The following is a 21903-nucleotide window of genomic DNA, read 5'->3' on the forward strand; positions in this document are numbered from 1 at the left end:
AGGTCGGACATGGATAGACTGCTCGGCTGGTTCCGCGTAAACGGTTTAGTGTTAAACTTAACCAAAACACAAATCCTCCACATTAACCTTGGTGGGAGACCTCCCGATCCGCTTAACATTGTCATTAATGGCACTACACTACCACAGGTACAACACAGCAAATTTTTAGGCATCACACTGGATTTCGGTCTCAAATGGGACGCTCACATAGATAATTTATGTGGTAAACTATCTGGTGCATGCTATGCCTTGGGTCGACTATCCCGAGTCCTACCCTCCAAAGAACTCCGTTCGTGTTACTACTCACTTTTCCACTCAGTTATGTGTTACGGTTTAGAATTATGGGCTACGGCAGCCGAATGGCGACGCGTCTTCATTCTGCAAAAGCGAGCTGTCCGCATTATATCTTCCGTTCCACCTCGTACTCCGGCTCAAAACCTATTCAAAAAGAATAATATTCTCACACTGCCTTCTCAGTACATTTACGACGTGGCAAAGCACGTCAATGAAAATTTGGACTCTTACCCGTTCAAAAAAATCACTCGCACCAGACAGGGCTCGAAAAATCAACTCCAAACTCATACTACCAAACTGACTAAGTCGTCTAAAATCATGTCTCACATAGGACCTAGAGTCTTCAACAAACTACCAGCAGAAATAAAAAATGCAGGCAGTACCCACCAATTTTTAAAAAAGTTAAGAAGGTGGCTCTTAGAATACTCCTTCTATGACATAAAAGATTTCTTTGACCTACCAAATAACTTATATTAGAATAAAATAATAATTATGTATAAAATCAAATTAACAAATCTAAATGACATATCATATGTAATATAATCAATGAATGCATCTTTCAATTAAATATTCGAAATTATAACTAGACTGAAATTGTAATAATCTTAATTTAATTGCTGTTAAATAATTTTATTGATGAACGTGTAATATTTATAATATTATTAATAAAATGTCTATGTCTATGTCTATGTCATCGCTAAACTAGCCCAAGTGAATCGTGACTAAAGAAATGGCTAAAGAATGCGGAGTCGCTTCATTTCCGAACGAAGTTGTATCGTAACACTTAATATTTGCCAAAATAACTAGTACTTATCGTTGTAAATTATAAAAGAATGTTAAGCCATTTTTTTTTCTTTCGAGTCCAATGTACCTACTGACATTAGTTCTCAGATCCCTTGAGGCTCCCGTAAGAGTGGGTAACTGAGGAATGCCTGGCATCTGGGGCAGCTGCCTCTTGTGACATCGCTGAGGTGGCCCACTTCCAGCGTGCCAATGTTTACCCGGACCGTCACTGAACATATGCGTTGTCGCTTCATTTCAGATCGAACGGAATATTCCAAATCGTTCAACTCGTTGAAGAAGCATTCCAATGGAGCAATTCAGATTTAAGGTCGGTTGCACCAAACCGTCTGTCACCGTTAAAGAGTTCGTTAAATTTTATTGTATGGGATGTTCCATAGACGTCTGCTGCAATTTACGATGATGTGTCCGTCAAATGTGGTTGATGCAAGTGGCCCTTAATTTAGTTGTGGCATAAACCATAACCCAACCACAAATTTTTAATTTTGAAAAAAAAAACACGACATAGTGGACCGATATCCAGCAAACATGGGTAAGAACACTCCCGACTAATTTGGCTTTTAACCTAAATGTACTTAAATAGGTTCATCCGTTAGGGAGCTACGATGCCACACACACACACACACACACACACACACACGCACGCACGCACGCACAGGCAGACTATAAGTTTGACGTCTCTGTCTGTTTGTCTATCTGCCCCGTCGTTTTTGCGTCGGGGGTTAAAAAATATCAGGAATCAAATATATACGGAAGAATTATTAAGTTTCTACAAAATTCTTAAATTTTTAATAACGTAAAGTATACAAACTAAGGAATCAATCGAAACTGGTAGGTAATTGGGGTCCGGAAAAGCACCAATAATACGAATATCTAAGGCAGCGTTCCCACTTATGCGTCGCGTGTCTCGGGGCGCGCAAAGGGCGTCCGCGCCACGCCACCTGAGTGTAATTCAAAAAGCGTCTCCTCAGTACATTTTGTATAGGAAGGACGTAAGGCGCGCCGCCAAGCGGCGCGGCGCGCGCCCCGCCGCCGCCACGCCACCTGGGGCGCGTCTTACGTCTTTCCTATACAAAATGTACTGAGGAGACGTTTTTTGAATTACACTTAAGCGGCGTGGCGCGGACGCCCCTTGCGCGCCCCGAGACACGCGACGCATAAGTGGGAACGCTGCCTAAAGCTGGCGTATCCATTAAATTGGAGAAACCATGGTCTTTCTCTACGCAAAAAATATTTTTTAAATATAACACAACACTGTTTGAGTAAGGATTACAACTTGAAATAAAGAAATATGAAGAAATGTATTGAAAGCTGAGTGTTATAAAATAAACTCTGACTAATAAGTAGCCGGTAAAATCTGTATGTAAAAATTACTCTCGGTAAGGGCATTTATTTGTGTGATGAGCACAGATATTTGTTCCTGAGTCATGGATGTTTTCTATGTAGGTATATAAGTATTTATATATTATATATATTGTTGTCTGAGTACCTGCAACACAAGCTATCTTAAGCTTACTGTGGGACTCAGTCAATCTGTGTAAGAATGTCCTATAGTATTTATTTATTTCTTTTTACTCTTATTTCCTGATATCAAAAGTACGAAATAAAAGTTACCTATCTACTTCATGACATAAGCCATGTATATAGTACATGCACATTGCACATGTTTATGATTATACAGAGTGGGGCCTGTAACAAAAGCAAAAAATTAAACTGTAGGCTATTCTCCTTATACTGATCAACATTTGTTCAGCGACTTTTAAAAATAACTTGTATTTTGATTTTTATCACCCTTGAAAGTTTTTTCTAAGAGGTAATGTATTGCGAATTCTGTTAAGTGTAAATTGTGACTGACAACGTCAATGACAATATTAATGGCGTCCATTGAAGCTAATATTTATTTTGTATGAAAAGTTAGAAAATTAGAGACTTCATGATTTTGTAAAGTCGCTAAACAAATGTTGGTCAGTTTAAGGAGTACAGCCTACAGTTTAATTTTTTGCTTTTGTTACAGGCCCCACCCTGTATACGAGTACGGGTCGTTTTAATGGACGTGAGTAATGTTAAGAGCCGTATAACCTTCAGCTCAATTAAACGACATCGTAACCTCTACGCAGAGTTCAGGCCGAACAATGCGCGAACAAATATTCTCGTTTCGACATCGCATTAACATTTCAACGTGCAATATCAGAATAACTGGGCGAAGTCGATATAAACAGCACATTCCTCCGGCGATGTCATTTTGGGCGACAGCCAGCTTAGGGCTTCGCTCTGGTCCGCACCGACCGCTCAACAATCAGGCAATCCTTTGCTTACATCTAATAGATAGCCAAAACCGTATCGAAATTACCTTGACGGTTTCCGAGGCGTACGGTCGGTGTACACCCGACTGTGAGCCTGAGGATTGCAGGTGCAAAGATATATTTGAACGGATTTCTATCTATTTGTGGGCGGAGAGACTGCATAGCGATCGCGGAGCTCGCGAATGATTTTACCTGTGTGTGGTCACAACGGTACAGGTTTATACAACGTGTTTTTATTAAATTCCGTTAAGTTCGGCATATAGTTAGGTCCATTATAGGAAACAGAATGTCATAGTTAGTTTTTTTAATTTGTATTTTTTTATAAAAAAAAACCATACACCTGCGATAGATGTTAACTTCAAATGCTGTTGAGAAACGGGCTTTACAATGGGGGATGTCTGAAAATTTTAAAATCGCCTGATATTTTTTCTGGTGATAGGAATAACCATTTCTATTTACAGAAAAAAGTTACAGATTTTTTGGTAGCACCATACATTTTATAAAAATAAAAACGTGTTGTATGACTGCGCGTACGGCCCACTCCGGCTGTTGTGAGATTTGTCTTAGTTTAAACACGTTTAAAAAAGTTTAACCATTTTGTATCTGTGCTGGCCAAAGACACTGACAGTTAATTGTCAGCTTGACATTCTTCTCTGAGAATTCATAACCTTATCTGAGTTAACTCACACTAAGTAAACGTCAAAACTGTGACACGTGAATCACATATCGAACACACATAGCCCGTTTCTTAACAGCAATTGATGTACCATCTATCTTTCATTTTTTTGGGATTTTATGGCCTGGTTACGAGACCTTTAAGCCAAGTCTTTAATTTTATAATAAGTCACTGATTACACTGCACTAGATATGGTTATGATTGAGTTATTAAAGATTTATCACTGTATTTTTAATAAACTTGTAAATTGGCTTGTATGTTTGAACGTCTTTTAGTAGAATATTAAGCGGAGGCGGGCGGGAAGAAAACTCACTATTTTGAAACACTTCACGTATTTCACTGGCAAGCACTAATCTATCAATAAGGAAATTCTGACATTTGAATAAAAGATGAACAACGGTTCCTTCTTCAGTTTCGCAAAAGTTGCAGATATTGCTTTGTACGATTTCTAGTCTGGCAAGGTGTGACGGAGCAGTATTGTGTCCATAGCGCAGTATCATCTATCGCAAGGACTATGGGATTTTTCAGAAAAAAGTTACGAGTAAAAAAAAACTATCTATGCTTTTCTGTTTCCTATAATGGACCTAACTATTATGCCGAAGTTAACGGAATTCAGTGAAAACACGGTGTATTATTGATTTCTTAACTTATACTCATTTTATGAATAGAACCACTAGTCACGGAGGCAGTTCCAAATTCAGGATTAAGAGGGTGAAAATGTGAACAAAGAAAATGACTTTGTTCCGAGGCTTGATTTAGATTCAGATTTAGGTTGAGCGTTAAAATGTGTAAGTTACAAAGCTTTGCCAGAATAAACTACAGCAAACGTATGAAAAATAAGTATGGTACGAAGGACTCATTCTAGTAATTCTAGTGCATCCATTCGTTCAATTAAGAACTATTACGATTTAATCTTAACTGTCGACGACTATTTCTTAAATAAATGACCTTGAAATATTGTCAACAAACTTTTAAAAAGATCTCTGTAATTTTGTAAATTAAGTTTGGTACAGCTAAGGTACATTAATTTTTCATTTTTAGGTCTCCGTATTTTTTCTAGATAATCCGGAAAATGTCTAAGTGCTGTGGGGCGATGGAATGCGAGTGTAGCCGAATAGCGTCCAGCATCATATTATCATATAAATAGCCAGGCGGAGCCAGGCATGCAGGAATGCGAAGAGACGACCCTTTGAGCATCTCGACTCTCGACCGACTACTAGCTTTTGGAAAAACTCATATATATATTACATCGAATTTGCGATTATTTCTCTAGTTAATCCGGGAATTGTCTATATGACACGGTATGGTGGAATGCGAGCGTGGAGCCGAGGAAGAGCGTCCAGAACCGTATAAATAGCCAGGCATGCAGGAATGCGTAGCGACGACCCTTTGAGCATTCACATCGAGTCACAACTAAATAGTAGCTTTTGTAAAAACGAATTGCAATTATATTGGGTAGCCAATTATTTTTCTAGTTAATCAGGGAATTGTCTGAGTGACATAGTACGGAGGAATGCGAGCATGGAGCCGAGAAAAAGCGTCCAGTGCCGTATAAATAGCCATTAGCCAGGCATGCAGGAATGCGAAGCGACGACCCTTTGAGCACCTCGATCTCAACCTACTGCTGTGATGTCCTTCGACACCCCTGCTGGGGTGTAAGTGGCCCCTTCCGCGCTGGGCGATGGGGGGGCTGTGTCGGGGCGCGCCCCATCCATGTGGGGCGGTCTGACGCCGTCTATTTGGAGACGACTTGGCGATCCGGGGCGATCTCAACCGTCTACTGTCTTTCATGAAAAGTCATGAGAATTATTATAGTGTTTTCGACCATTTTTCTAGTTAATCAGGGAATTGTCTATGTGACATAGTACGGTGGAATGCGAGCGCGGAGCTGAGAAAGAGCGTCCAGCACCGTATAAATAGCCAGGCATGCAGGAATGCGAAGCGACGACCCTTTGAGCACCTCGAGACTACCGACTGCTGCTCTAGTGAAAACTCATGGCAATTTTACTTTGTTATTTAAAATCGATCATTGATACCGGCTTTTTTATCATATTTTTTTATTAAGTAGTCACCAAACACGTAGATATAAAAAGACACAGAAATCAATAAAAAAAGCTCGATAATTGTTTAATAGTAATATTTAAGTGAGATTTTCGCGCTCGAACGACTGGATTTTTAGAACGCTTGCCTTGCTGGGACATTCGATATGGTTAATTTTTGACATGTAATTTTAAATGCTTGCAAAAGTTACAGACTACACACATCATTAGTGCGATGTTGTATTTCGTGAGCTAGTGCTCAAATCAAAAAAGTTTATTATTTTTTATCATAATGTACATATCGAATTATAAAATATTAGAGTAAACACACATGACTTTGGTCACGTACCTACACATTGTTTCGGGAACGGTAAATACCGCCACGTGGAACCAATCATTCGCAAAACACCGTGAACCAAACACAAAGCAGTGCTCAGGAATGCGTTTATAAACTTCCTCTAAATCTGGAGCTCGTCTCGTGGCAAAAGGTCCTTTGAGTCTAAAACCACACCTCGGACAATGGCGATCAAAGCTAAATTTGTGTAGATGAGGAGTGAGATAAGACAACAATCCCCCACGCCCCCTTGGCATTGCATTATACTGTGCTAAAAACCATTCGCTAGCTGACGCAGTGGCAGTGGCACAAAAGGCCTGCCTAGTCAACATGACACTTACTTATATTGACCGGGATATAGTTATAGACCGCAATTACCTTTTTGATTTTTGTCGAGCTCCCGATATTTCGACGCAGTTGGATGCATCATGAATCATGATGCATACAATTAAGAATAGCGAAAATCAAAGCTATTAAATACCTATCCACACTACAATTTTACACACATAAAATGTACCTATACTGAAGTGCCTAACACTTTTCAAAATCATCTTTGCCAATTCGATCATAAATATATTTCCAAGGCAAGTAATACTTTATCACGTCCTCGGATTTTATCCCCAAATGTCCTCAAACACTCTCCGTTTATAAACTCAATGAGTGTGTATTCAAAATTAAATGATGAGTCCGACAGAAAGGTCGAAGTGGGAAGGCTTGCCGGCGAAAATAGCTTGGAATGTGCAAGGTATGGCTGCGTGTTCTCAACGGGTGCGTGAGCGCAGGCAAGTCCAGTTTCCCGTGCCAGTGTAATGTGACCTTTAGTTCTTAGAAAAAGTACTTATATATTATTGTATGATTATACGGATCTCTCATACTGGTTCACTTGAGTATGCAAGCGATAACAACAGTTCTGAGCTAAGAGTCTCGTCTCCCACAAGGTTGGACTAAAATTTGTCATAGTTTTTGTGTGGCGTTTATAAGTACAAATAAATTTAGATACATGAAAACGTTATTAATTAAACATGGTTACTAGTAATTAAGAAAATATATGAGTAGTTTATGTTTCAATAATGTAGACAACATTTTAATTTAGTTCTGGCCATCATTTTTTTGAAAATAATAGTTAAACTAAACACACCGATAAACCATAATAGATGAAATTGTATTTCATATTTTATAAAACTGAATCAAAATCTATGATATCATTGAGTGTTAAGTACAAATTAATCTGACAAACATAATTATAACAGCACCGAACTCAAAACTGCGAATTAACGAAAAGCAAGTCGTACCAACAAAGTTAACAATTACATTCAAAACAATGGTTCTCGAATGTTCTCACTTTTGACGCCCAAAAATAAATACAATTCACTGCCAAAGCCTAATTAAGACGTGGCGTTATATTTGGCGATATGGCAGCAGTCCACAAAACAGCAAGGTGAGGAAACCGTACATTTGAGATGTCAAGCCAAATCGCCATCAAAAATGATAACTTGCCAAAAGTTCAAAATAACTTTCGGGGACAAAAATATGAAAATATTGGTGGACTAAGCGTAGGTAGTAAAAAAATTGGTACAACTTGGCAAAAACGAGTAGAAATTGAACTTTTTTTATCATAGAAACACTTAACTGTACTCATTGAAAAGTGTCCAAATTAGTCAAAATAGTTGCCACATGGAAATTATTTACATAGACGGTGGCGCCCCATTTCTTTTTTGCCAGGCTGTATACTGTACAATAGGCATTGAGGCATGTCAACTAAAAGATCAAAGTCTACATCAAGGCAATGTATTGACTTTATTTGCAGAAACCAAAGAAGTTCAGATTCAGTGGTGAGACCACAGAACTAAATTTAGATAGAAGAAACAAGTTCATCTATTTGTATAGGGGCCGAGCGTGTCAAATTTTGTACTGAAGTTGTTTCTTGCCTGTAATTTTAAATATGTCTCAGGCTCTTGATTGTTCATAATTTTTGTGTTGTTGCAATTGAATATCACGTAACGAGGCATTTTTTATGTTTTGATTAACTTCAACTTACAAAAATTGACGCCCGAAAGCTGCAAGCTGCGATTAAAGACGGACAACTCAGTAGATTTCACTGAGTTCATTTGACACGCTAAGTAGATACGTTTGCTTGATCTATGGTATATATGACATCTGTGGGTGAGACGCTGTTCGCTTCTGGCAACTCCAAGTTTGGCTCCGTTCGGCTCAGCACTACCACGTACAGATATAGTGCGAAAAGGTTGTCCTTCGTATTTTTCCGGGAACATTCGTATTTGTCATGCTAGTTCAGACAGTGTCCATGCGTCTTGTACTGAGACTGACTGAAATAGCATGACACGTTCGTAGGTTTCCGTAAAAATACGAAGGATTTTTTTTTCGCACTACATCTGTATCGATTATAAATATCATGTCATTATTCAGTCTTGAGTAAAAACTGACAATAAACGAACATCTTTTCTTACGTAACGACTTCATGCATTGAGAGAAGCCAGGTTTCCGATACATTAGAGAAACACATTAACAAAGATAATATTTTCAGTGGGCGGACGATGTGCAACTGCGAACTGTTGCCTAATGTCCAGTCCTTCTACTGAAATATTTTTGAACATTAATTACCTACAATTTATCATTTAAGAATGGCAATATTTTCGAAATTCCAATTAACTATGGGGTTTTGGAAACGATAGATGGATTGATTACATTTTGTAATTAGGTAATACATAATTGAATTTTCTTACATGTGGTGTTTTGAATTTTCTTACATGTCTTGATTATAGGCAAACACATTTTAGAAAAAATAAAACTTTTGAACACGTATATTATGTTGTGTTTTTAGAATGAGGTTTTCTTGATAATGCGGCACAAAAACAAATTTAAAATTCTTTAACGATTTCTAATGCTTTAAAACAAACCGAACAAAATAAGATGTCAAAAAATAAGTATGCCATTATTTCCGGTACCGTTTGGGTACTGTGACAGAACAAGCATTTGTTCGTGGTCTTGTTCTTGCTTCTTTCTTAAATAAGACTTACATTGTCAAAGGCAACTGGAGACTTCTTTGCTCGACCCTTGGAAAGCATTCATCCAACGTTATTTCACTGGATATTTTAATTAATTCACTGTGGTACTTGGTCGCATGTTTCATCATATTATCTCACATAAAATTTCACTACCATTTGATGCAAAACAGGCTGGAAAAGCTTATTTATCAACAAGCTACGTTCACATGTACGGAATACTGACACTGACAGCTGTCGTCTGAGTAGCGTTCCAATATTACATCTTGGTTTCAAATACATGTTAGGAAAATTGGTAAAGGTTAATTTTGAACATACTTCCTGGGAAATATATTTAGAATGCAATATTTGATGTAACTTTTAGAAAGAAATTTGATATTTTACCACGGATTTGATGTACAAAACTGGATTAAAACCTTTGATAAAGTAATATTTGTATATTTATATTTACCACAATATAAAATGTTTCCTTATGTACTAGAAATCAATAAAAGATATCTCCACCTCGCTCTAGAACACGTGCAATCATGCAGGTGTTACTGTTGAGAAGCAAAAACCTATATGCCAAACTGTCTTGGACATTAATACCTAAGGCATACGGCTTAGTAAACAAAGCAGTTATGATCTTTTTCTTATGCGCGTAATTTAGTTGTTATCCTTTGTCTCTAGTCTCCAATATGTCTCTAGTCCCCATTATGTATCCAATATGTCTCTGTTATGTCTCTGGTATGTCTCTAGTCTCCAGTATGTCTCTAGTCCCCATTATGTATCCAATATGTATCCAATATGTCTCTGTTAGGTCTCTGTTATGTCTCTGGTATGTCTCCAGTCTCCATTATGTCCCCAGTCGCTGCTATGTCTCTAATAGATACTATAAAAGGGCCGGGGCAGGCCGTCGCAGGTCATTCTTCAAATATCAACGAGACTAACAGTGTCCCTGGCTATCGTGTATTATACTGGTGAGTGAAGTTATTCTGCTATTGTTTCTCTGTTTGTACTTACTTGGAAATTATTCTAAGTGATTGTAAACTTTGAAATTGTGTCTCTGTTCGGTTGTGCGAAGACAATATCTTTGTACAGTTGAACTTAGGCTTGTAGTGGAATTGCTTTACTGTCAGTTGGGGTTATTTTAGTGTTCTATTTATAGTGTAGTGTTACATTTTAATTAAGTGTAGAGTTATTTGTAGTTTAACGTGTATAGTGAAGTTTCTACGCTGTGATTTCCTAAGTGTCATTAAGCAATACAAAGACTGGGTCGATGTATGGCTGAGATTTGGGAAAGCGTCTGTGTTTGATTTTATAGGAAGTGATTCTTGTAAAGTTAAGCCCAGATCATAGTAATTAAAGGAAATTTCACTTGTCGGTTTATTTATGTGATTTTACAAAGAGTTGTGTTAGTAAAATTGAATTTAGTTTTCTGTGGGGATATTTTGCTATTTTACTAAGCCAGGTCATTGCTTGGGCAGACAGTTTGCCCGACTAAGCGCTTCTTACCTAACGGTGCCAAAAAGGAGCGATTAGGAGTCTTTTGTTCCAAGTCTGAGGAGGCTTGGCGTCTTTTTTATACTTACAAAAGGCGAACATTCCTCCCTGGTCTCAAGGTCCAGCTGCTAGATGGAAGTGAGGACTTTCGCGATTGAAGAAAGACATTAGGAGTAATCCTTGCTCACTGAAGTCAGCAGTAATTGAGGCTAGGTCTTGTATTATATATATTTATTTACTCGGTGCTCTGGGTCACGATGGTGCTGGTTGCTGGGGGATTTCAGTTGTGATTGGTTGTTTTCTATGTATATAAGTATTTATATATTATATATATCGTTGTCTGAGTACCCACAACACAAGCCTTCTTGAGCTTACCGTGGGCCTCAGACAATCTGTGTAAGAATGTCCTATAATATATATTTATTTATTTATTTATATTTATTTTATTTATCCATACCTAAACGACGAAGTTTTGATCGCAGCTGGGTCTCCTCAGGTGACTGGTGTTGGAGTGTCCTAGAATACTGGATATATACACGGATAGGGCGGTCTACTCTCTGCTACCTAGTCTGCGGATGCAGAGGGGGGGATCTGACCGACACAAGCCTATAGGTTGCCTATCTCAGCTTCGCTGGCTGAACTGTACAGTTCTAGTAGGGATACACTTGTGCATATTCTGAACTCAAGATCTATGGTAAGTGATGATCTGTGGTTCAGATATGCTAGATTAGGGAAAACTATAGGAGTAGGGTAGAGTCACACACACTATATCTATGAAATTAGGGTTGTTTTACGATTGGTCTTGAAGTATAATTGATAGGTGTGTATTTCTTTGGATTAAATGGACTTTAAATGTGGTGTTTACTATCTTAAAATATGTGATAAACTGGTAATTCATAAAATCTCTTAATACTTAATTTATCTGAGTGTAATTAATAATTGTGGTAGCAATTTCTGATCTCTCGGTGTAGCTGCGGAACGCTAAGTGTTGCTAACTGGTTATTCAAGGTAAATTCTATCAAATTGGCTAGGGAAACAAACTGTCTTTGGAATAAAAGGATTGTTTGTTATAGGGTCCAGTGGCATGCGAGCGCCGTCCACTGATGGAAAGTCAAAAGCTTAAAAAAGTTAGTAGACTTACTTAGTTCTCATAAAAGTTAGCGACTACTCGGTGTTTCGTTGAAACATTAGAAAGATCGAGAAGTTATGGTCTATTAGCAGTATTGGGGAAAGGGGGGTTTAGCTAGGGAAAAAGAAACAAAACAAAAAGGGGGTTAGTTCGTAGATAGATAGCCCTTCAGGCTTACTTGCTTAGGATCCTGATAAAGTGGTTTGGTCAGGTCAGGGGTCCCATACCGTATCGCAAGCCCTTGCCCAAGCCGGGACCACTAATAAGGCGTAGCGGATGATTACAAAAATATTTTAAATATTCATTTTCTAAGTGCTGCAATAAACTAGTTCAAAACCCAAAATATTTACATTACATCATTATTCTTATTATAACTTCCTATTTCTGTAATGTTTTAAATTATATTATGCTCTAACAACAGGTTATTTATATTTATAAACTAAAAAATAACTAGAGTTCAAAATATAGTCGTTACTCATTAAAGGATCTGGGTTATCGCGGATCACATCGAAGGGTTCTACATACTCGCATTAGACGATGACGAAGGCCAAATTTACGGGGTATATTTGAGGGAGGTTATCCATACTGTTGGTTAGTCAAGTAAGTAAGTAAATAAGTAAGGAGAGCGGCGGTTTCAGTTACAGTACCGTGGTTTGTAATAATATTTTGACAGTTCTAAGTCCGTTGGATTTTAAGCTTATGATCCATTAGCGTCGCTACTATCAACGTCACCTTCCAAAATACTCCGCATGGCATGTCGGCTAATTATAATTCTTCTGCAATTAGCAGAAACATTGAACTTGAATCCTGTAACATTGCCAACTCTCGCTTAGCTAACCTAGACCTGTCTGTCAAAAAAATATTCGTTCTCGCCAATTCTATTGCCACGCAAGCTTAACTACTATTTGTAGGCACACAAGTGTGTTTTGTATTATTGAAAGCAAAACGGGTAAAGTTTGCCAAAATTATTTACGTTTTCACAAACAAGCCGTCAAAAGGTACTAAAAGACCGAGGCTGGATGATGGCCAGGAATGGTTTTAGCTTTAACCTTTTATTTGACCGGTAACAACAACCAATACAATTAGGAGTTTTCATGGAATTTAAGAAATTTAAACTATAAGAACGCTACCGACTGCGCCAGTAAGTACCCACATCTTTAGCACAGCACCAACAACCCATACAACCATTTCAGTCGCAAAATCTTCAAATCAGTAACTAACTGTCAAATGTGACATAACGCGTGGTAACGTCGTGCAAACAATGCGACCGTATTGATACAATAACAAAATGTAGTCGTCGTGTGCACTCGTTACGGTAACAAAATGTGTACGAATTTGTGGCTGTCAATGTCACTGTCAGAATGACTTTTAACGACACTTTATTAGTCGACGTTTGCACACATAACGGTAACAACATGTGGACGAATTTGTGGCTGTCATTGTCACTGTCAGAACGGTTTCTGACAGTGACATTGACAGAATTTGTACACACATGTGTAGGTCTGATTACCGAACTGCTCCTAAACCACTGTATCCGCAAATGACAATCTGAAATACGAAGGTTTCTCAAACTGTCTTGTGAAGTTGTGGACTGGTTGCTTTGAATCATTTAAATATGAGCGAATTAAATAATAATAAACGACGACGACCATTTAAGCACTCTTCGACATTTTATAGAAATGTGGGAAAGTTAAGAAAAGTGCAGAATGATAATACAAATAGATAAGCACTTTATAGTTACTTAATGTATTAAATATATAATTTTTAATTCTTTTTGATAAAAATGAAGTTTAGTGTTGCTTTACACAATAAAAGTAGGAATCAAATGAAATAGAGTATTTACTGTGATATTAATAGAATTTCTGTTGCGCAATGATAGTTTTTTTCAGTACAGATGCTGCTTTTTTTAACGCAGTAGTGCGAGCAAAGCAAGCAATGATTCATTTCTTGTCTGGTCGAAACTCTTAGCTTAGATTTAGGTACTGAAAATCGTCGTACGATACACGAGCGAAAAGGGCATTCACAACTCGTGTCGATTTAAAACACTCCCTTCGTTCGTGTATTAATTTATCGCTACTCGTATCGATTTTCCTCTTTTCCGCACTCGTATCTACAAGTATTTTGTTTGGGTTACAAAAAAAACACATTATTTACTCTACTACATTTTATTTATGTCTCTTTAACATTACAAATTTGTAGACACTTATCTATACAAAAATCTTGACAAAAGAAGTACAGATCGCTGAAATTAATGTAGATAGTAATATTAATGACGACTACTTCAACAAGTGTCAATTGTGAATGCCGCAAAATACTAGTTGCTCTATAGAAGACCATAATAATATGATCCCCGATCCTTTACAACCCAGCAGCTCGATACGCACGTTACAATTTTTTTTTAATCTTCTTTAGTGAGGGCAACTGAGTACGACGGCATATTTAATTGTTTATAAAGTTTGAGGATACCTGGAAAAAAATAATACAAGAAGCCATTTTGAAAATATAATAAATATTCACTGCTTTCGGTCACGCGTGTACGCTGCGACCATTTTGCGACCGTTTGTCGACCGTTTGATGACCGTTTGGCGACTGTTTTTTACATGGAATATTACCGTCTTAATCCATATTTTAACAACTTTATTGGTTTTCTAGGCATTATTTTTATTATTTCAGTATAGTATATGCACCGGAGCAATAAAACTTCACCAATCAATATACATAACACGCAAACACCGAGTAGTCAATAATATTATTACTGGTTAAACTGAGGTAAATTGATGGCGCGTTGATAAATTTAGACTTATTTTATGAAATCACTCGAGCAATTTAATTGGCCATGGTAATTAGCCCACATTATATTACAAATGCAAACAATATTTATCTTTAACAAATTCTTACGCCATTACATTTTAATGTCAAATGATTTTATTTCTTTTTTACTTTGACGTCTCTGACAGTCGCCATTTGAAAAGAATGAAATGAACGAATGATTTTGGGAAAGTAGTCGCCAAACGGTAACAATGTGTGCACGCGTAGTGCACACTTCTGTCACTTCTGTGACCATTTGTGCCTGTTACCAATCGTCCCCATTTGGGTCGCCGCGACTAAACGTCGACCGTACTGCGACTAAGCATTGAGACCCAAAGACCTGTGTGTACACAAAATAGGAGGATTTGCGTAGGAACGGCGACCGATTATGGTTATATGGGAAGATACATTACAACCGGTAGTATATCATCTCTGCGCTTGTAAATTCCGCCGAGAACTTGTTTGTTTTACAACTGTAAAATAATTATTGTAATAAGCGCAAGAAAATTCGGAGACATCCCCTTTTTGTTTTGGCGTTGGTTTTATTTAAGGACCTCCGGTATCTGATCTGAAAATTGTATTTTTGACACTAACTGAAGGTATATGTGTGTATATATATATCGTTGTCTGAGTGAGTACCCACAACACAAGCCTTCTTGAGCTTACCGTAGGACTCTGTCAATCTGTGTAAGAAAGTCCTAAAATATGTATTTATTTTATTTATTTATTTAGAACGAACATTTCATATCTTCGTGCCTACTCATATTCTTAAGTTCTGTGATATTTCAATAAACCCGGAACATATGAGTCACTGGTGAAAGCGCGGGAGTTCAATGCCTTCATTAATCTCGTAAAAATAATTAGTACTTCAACATTGTTATTTTTACCAAACCCCAGGTGAAAGGAAGTTGTTCTGTCAGTAACACGTCAGTAAAGTTGTCAGTAAAAATATCCTATTATTATATTTTTAAACTAATTATATATATATTTCGTATAAGTAACATCTGTGTAAAGTAAGTGTTTAAGCATGATAATTAAATAAAACTGCAATGGTTAATGTGCTTAATAGAAAGTGTAATGGCAGTCTGGCGTACGACCACAGATAATATAAATGTCGACGTTGTACAGATATAGTCTATACTTTACATCTCCCTTTCTTTATAGAATAACTAAAAACTATTAAGTATGAAATCATAATAACTTCACTACCTATTGGACTTTAAATTATATAAACTTGTTCAAATATATAATGTCCATTTCTCTAATCAATATCTGGAGTGACATTGTTATTACACTGCTACCTTAGTAATTTTAAAGATTAAGTCTATTTATTGGTTTAATAACCCTGCCGCTTCTTGATGTTCGCGGAGCTGCTGGGGAAGTCACTGCTTCAATAGGTTTCAGGTTAGAATTGTCTGCCGATGGCGGGATTGATGGTGATGGTACTGTAGGCGATTTAGGGACCTCCGGTGACTGTTGCACTGGTGACTGCTCAAACTGTGGTGTGGTATTTATGTATTTGGTTTCTGGAATTACCACTGTTTCGCTAGTTATGTCTGCTTGTGTCTTGTGCAAGTGGCTGTAATTTCTCCTGAACTTTTGGCCTTTGGTTGTTTGTATGATAACTGATCTTTTCAGCTCTTTTGGGGTCTCTATTATTTTTGCTTCCTCCCAGCGTCGATGGCCAACCTTGTGTCTGACTTTATCATTAATGTCAAGTTTGCCAGGACTTTTTGTGTGTCTATTGCTGTATTTGACTTGTTTTTGTCTCAATAGCTGCAGTTCAGCAGAGACTCCTTGCACTATTTTAGGTTTTAATAGACTGTCAGTCACAGGCATTTGGGTTCTCACAACTCTGCTGAAAAGACGTTGACTTGGAGAGCCCAAAGTGTTATTTCTTGGTGTATTTCTCCAATTCAGTAAAGCCAGTTGAATATCAGATTTGTCGATACTACATTTTCTTAGTATGTTCTTAGATGTTTGAACTGCTTTTTCTGCGAGGCCGTTGCCCTGATGATGATGTGGACTAGATGTAACATGGTTAAATCTCCACTCCTTTTGAAAGTTCTTAAATTCTCTAGACATATATTGTGTTCCATTGTCAGTTTGTAGCTCTTCAGGAACTCCGTGTACAGAAAACCATCTTTTCAGGTATTTAATTACTTCACAAGAAGACTGGTCTTTTAGGCGTTGAAAATCTAAATATCCAGAGTAACTGTCGCAGATTACCAGGTATACTTTGCCTTTAAATTCAAATAAATCTGATGCGACTATCTGCCATGGGAGTGTAGGAATCTTGTTAACAAGAACGGTATCTTTGATGTTTTCTCGTTGCGTTTGTTCACAGACAGAGCAGCCTCTGACTAGTTTTAAAATATCATCATATTGTCCTTTCCAGTAAAGAAATTGTCTAGCTCTTCTTAGACAACTTTGTATGCCTAGGTGTCCTTGATGAATGATCTTAAGCATTTTGGGAATTTGTGATTTTGGCACTACTATTTTTTCACCTTTGAAAATAATTCCTCTGGAATAACTTAATTCTTCTTTAAAATTGAAATAATGTTGTAGTTCTTTAGGAAGTTCATGAACATTTTCAGGAAATCCTTTCATTATTGTTTTGAGGAGCACCTGGAGATGTGGATCGTCTTTTGTGTCTGTAATTAATTGTTCTTTGGCATCAAATGACATTGGTAGTATAGATGCAATTTTCAGATTTTCCTCAGGTTCATATTTTAGATTGGAAGCATCACAGTCTCTACTAAGGAAATCAGCCAAGGGTATTTCTGTACCTTTCTTAAAAATTACTTTTGGTGAGTATGGTGCTAGATTAAACAATATGCGTTGCAACCTTGCTGGAGCGGATTGTATGTTTTTCTTGAATATTGTCTCTAATGGTTTATGGTCCGATTCCACTATTAGTTCTTTTCCATAAACATATTCATGAAACTTTTTACAGGCAAATTGTATGGCAAGTGCTTCTTTTTCTATTTGTGGGTAGTTCTGTTCGGATTTTGACAAAGCCCTGGCTGCATAGGCTACTGGTTGTCCTTCTTGAAGAAGTGCCGCTCCAAGGTTTTTCGAACTTGCATCTACTGATAGTGTCACTGATTTATTTACATCATAGAGTCTAAGTACTGGAGGACTTTGAAGTACTTGTTTTATTTTCTTGAGAGCTTCATCATGATGTATTTCCCAGGTGAAACTTGCATCTTTGTGTAACAAGTCCCTTAGTGCATTTGTTAGTTCTGACATGTTAGGTATAAATTTATTTAAGTATGTGATCATCCCTAGTAGTCTCTGTAGCTCTGTTTTGTTTGTTGGTGTTTTCATTGCTTGTATGGCTTCTACTTTGTCCGGGTCTGCTTCTAGTCCGTTTGCTGAAACAATATGACCAAGGAATTTAATTCTCTCTGCTTCCAGAATGCACTTTTGTTTATTAAGTTTGAAGCCTGTTTTTTTCAGTACTTCAATGACGTCACTGACAGTTTTACGTAAATCTTCCTTGCTTTTTGCATGTATGAATATGTCATCAATGGATACCCTCACATTTTTGAATTTACTCAACAAGTTTGTTAATATTTCTTGAAATATTTCAGGTGCTGATGAAACCCCAAACGGAAGCCTCTTAAAGGAATATCTTCCCCATGGTGTAGCAAAAGTTAGAATTTTTTGAGTTCTTTCTGAAAGTTTGATTTGCCAGAATCCTTTTGTACAATCTAATAGTGCAAAGTACTTCGAACCTTTGATGTCAGCGGAGATCTCTTCTATAGTGGTGAGTGGAAAATGACGTCTCAGAATATTTTTGTTTACATCAGAAGGATCTATACATATTCTTATTTTGCCCTTCTGTTTAACAATTACCATAGGACTTACCGCAGGAGTTGGCTCAGTTTCTGGTTTTATGACGTCTAACTTCACCATTCTGTCCAGTTCTTGCTTTACCTCTTCTCTTATAGCATGTGGTATTCTTCTAGACGGTTTTATCTCCAACTTTGGGTTCTCTATCAGGTCTATGTCATACTCATAGCCTTTATAACACCCTAAACCTTCAAATATGTCTTCGCTTGTTTTCAGGGACTTAATTCTAGCGACGAGTCCTAGTTGTTTGCAGGATTTACGTCCCAGAATTGGCTGGTGTCTTTCTTCGATGACTTTGAACAAGATTTTTACCCACTCGTCTCTCAGCTTGCACATCAATTCTACTTCTCCTAGGACGGTTATCTCATTTTCAGAATAGCAAGTCAAGTTTCTTGTGCGGCTCTGTTTTAAAGTTGCTTTTGTTTGGTCCAATATATATTTTGGTAGGACGTTACATTCCGCTCCGGTATCTAATTTCACTTTAAATTTTACACCATCAACTTCTAATTCTTCTTTCCAGCTTTTTTCTCCGTCAGCACTAATTGAACCAATATAAAACTCTTCTTCAGAATCTGAACTTTCTTCTAATGCATGTACTTTATTTTTCTTTTTGGTATTTAGACTCTTCTTAGTTCTGCACATTTGAGCAAAATGACCATTTCTATTACACTTTGTGCATGGTTTGTTGAAAGCAGGGCATTCTTTGCGGCCATGATTTGTACCACACCTTCTACAGTCGAATTTCTCGTTTTGCGCTTCTTTGGAGTTTTTACTTTTCACTGTGAAGACTTTTTCTGTTTTATTTTTGCCCTCAAATTGCGTCCAATTGCTTAGAAGCTTGTTCACTTGTTTTGCATATATTGATAGCTTTTGTCAAGGTGAGTTCATCTTCTGTTAGCAATTTTTCTCTTATTTGAGTCGATTTAATTCCAAATACGATCTTGTCTTTTAACATTTCGTCAAGTAAAGAGCCGAAGTCACATTTAATTGCTTGTGTTTTTATTCGTGTCATGAAGTCATTAAATGGTTCATCTTCGTTTTGTTCTATTTTGTAGAATATATATCTCTCGAATGATATATTTGTTTTTGGCGCAAAGTATTCGGTGAACTTTTGTTTTATGATTTTGATGTTGACTTTGTCAGTTTCGTTGAGGTTAAACCCATCATATATTTCTATGGCGTCTGGGCCTATAACAGCCATGAATGTTGCTGCTTGGACCTCAGCTGGTTTTTTGTCCAATTGTATGGCTGTGGCAAACCATTCGAACTGTTGAGACCATTTTTTCCAGTTTGTAGATATCTCGGAGTTAATTTGGAGGTTAGCTGGCGGCTTGATTCCCGACACTGCGTCATTTGTAGGCGTAGTCATATTTTTATCAGTTTTATCACTACAGTCTTTTTGTTTACACTTTCACCACTTCTGACACCATGTAAAGTAAGTGTTTAAGCATGATAATTAAATAAAACTGCAATGGTTAATGTGCTTAATAGAAAGTGTAATGGCAGTCTGGCGTACGACCACAGATAATATAAATGTCGACGTTGTACAGATATAGTCTATACTTTACAATCTGCTAGCACTCACTAGAGATTATTGAATGTCTTGTACAATCAATTTTAACTTTTGACTTTTATGCTATCGGGTAACGTTACCTACGTTTCAAAAATTTAATCTCTGTTAATACTCGTGGTAAGTGTATAGATCAAGTTTAAATCTCCTATATACGAAAATGAATTTACATAGACATGTACATACCTATGCATGTATTCAAACTTCAGTTCGTTTGGCTTGGTTAACCAGACAATTCAAAAAAAAATGTGTAAAATAAATGACAGGTGTAACGAAAACTCGTGTGACTATTTCAATTGATGTTTTCTATCGACAATTTTGATATTGGCTATACTTTCGATGTTTGTGAAGAAACGACTGTGGCACTACAAAAAGAATAAAAACTTATTTAAAACTGTCACATTTCGACCACATTAAAATTTTTGCCGCGATCGCGACCAGTGAAACGTATGTCAAAACGTTAGTAAATAAGGGTAAAGTAATAAAATAACCTTGCGGAAGACCCGCTTATATTTTTTTAATAAAGTACAGGGTACGTAGACGAATGCACAAACGCTGACGATAATATCGTCATCGTATCTCAATCGCTCTTCCGTATTGGCGTGACAAAGTCAGACTGCACGTGGATCAGCGTCTAGCGTCAACGATTGTCATTTCGGGTGTCGGTAGGGATGGCCATTTAGTCTATTTAAACAGTGGACACTGACACTGTTAATAATGTAAAACATGTACTATCAGCTGCAAAATTGCATGGTGAATTTATCAATGGTTTCATTCATAATTTCTCCATGCACTTTTGCAGCTGATAGTACATCAATTCGACTAGTTGAAATTATCCGTCAGTCGCGATTACCCTGTGCCTCACAAATGTTTTAGTTAAGCTAGTGCCAATATTGGGCTAGTTTCCAGCAAGGACAATCCATCACAAACTCAATCGAATCGGCAGCGCAACACAAAACGCAGCTCCGCTATGGCGGCCTATTTCTGCTGCTCAATGCCACGGGGCCAACTACTTGTGACTCAGTACTCGACTATGCCAATTAGGTAATACCCGCGCTGAAAGTGTTAATGGATGAATTCGACTCATTTGCGCTTTTGTCTGACGCAAATGAGATATTTTTTGTACGATACGCTCGTTATTTTCTGTCTGTTGGGCGTCATGCAACGTCATACGTGCAATGTATTTTTAATTTGCATTGCACATTAAACTACTTTGTATTGCATCCCTAGTAACTACTGGACATATCAAAGATGATCGTTAAAAGATTACCTTCGTATAGGTAGTTTCAACTCAGTTGAGGCCACGCACACTATAACACTGTCATGTAATGACAACGAAATTTTGAAATTAGTGTTCTTACCGTGTACCGACTGCAGATTCAACAGTGAATTGCAAGAAAGACCAAAAAGTTTCTATTTACTATAGAACAATTTTCAAACAAAACAGAAAATAAAATATCTCGTATGTGATTAATTAATTGTCAGATTATGATTGTAATATAAATCGTAGAAATCAAAGATAATATGTAATACTTAAATTGCCTTATTTTATCATCGTAGCTGTTAAAATAGTGTTTACCAATTTT

The sequence above is a fragment of the Leguminivora glycinivorella genome, chromosome 5, assembly GCF_023078275.1.
Source record: "Leguminivora glycinivorella isolate SPB_JAAS2020 chromosome 5, LegGlyc_1.1, whole genome shotgun sequence".
Lineage (NCBI taxonomy): Eukaryota > Metazoa > Arthropoda > Insecta > Lepidoptera > Tortricidae > Leguminivora > Leguminivora glycinivorella.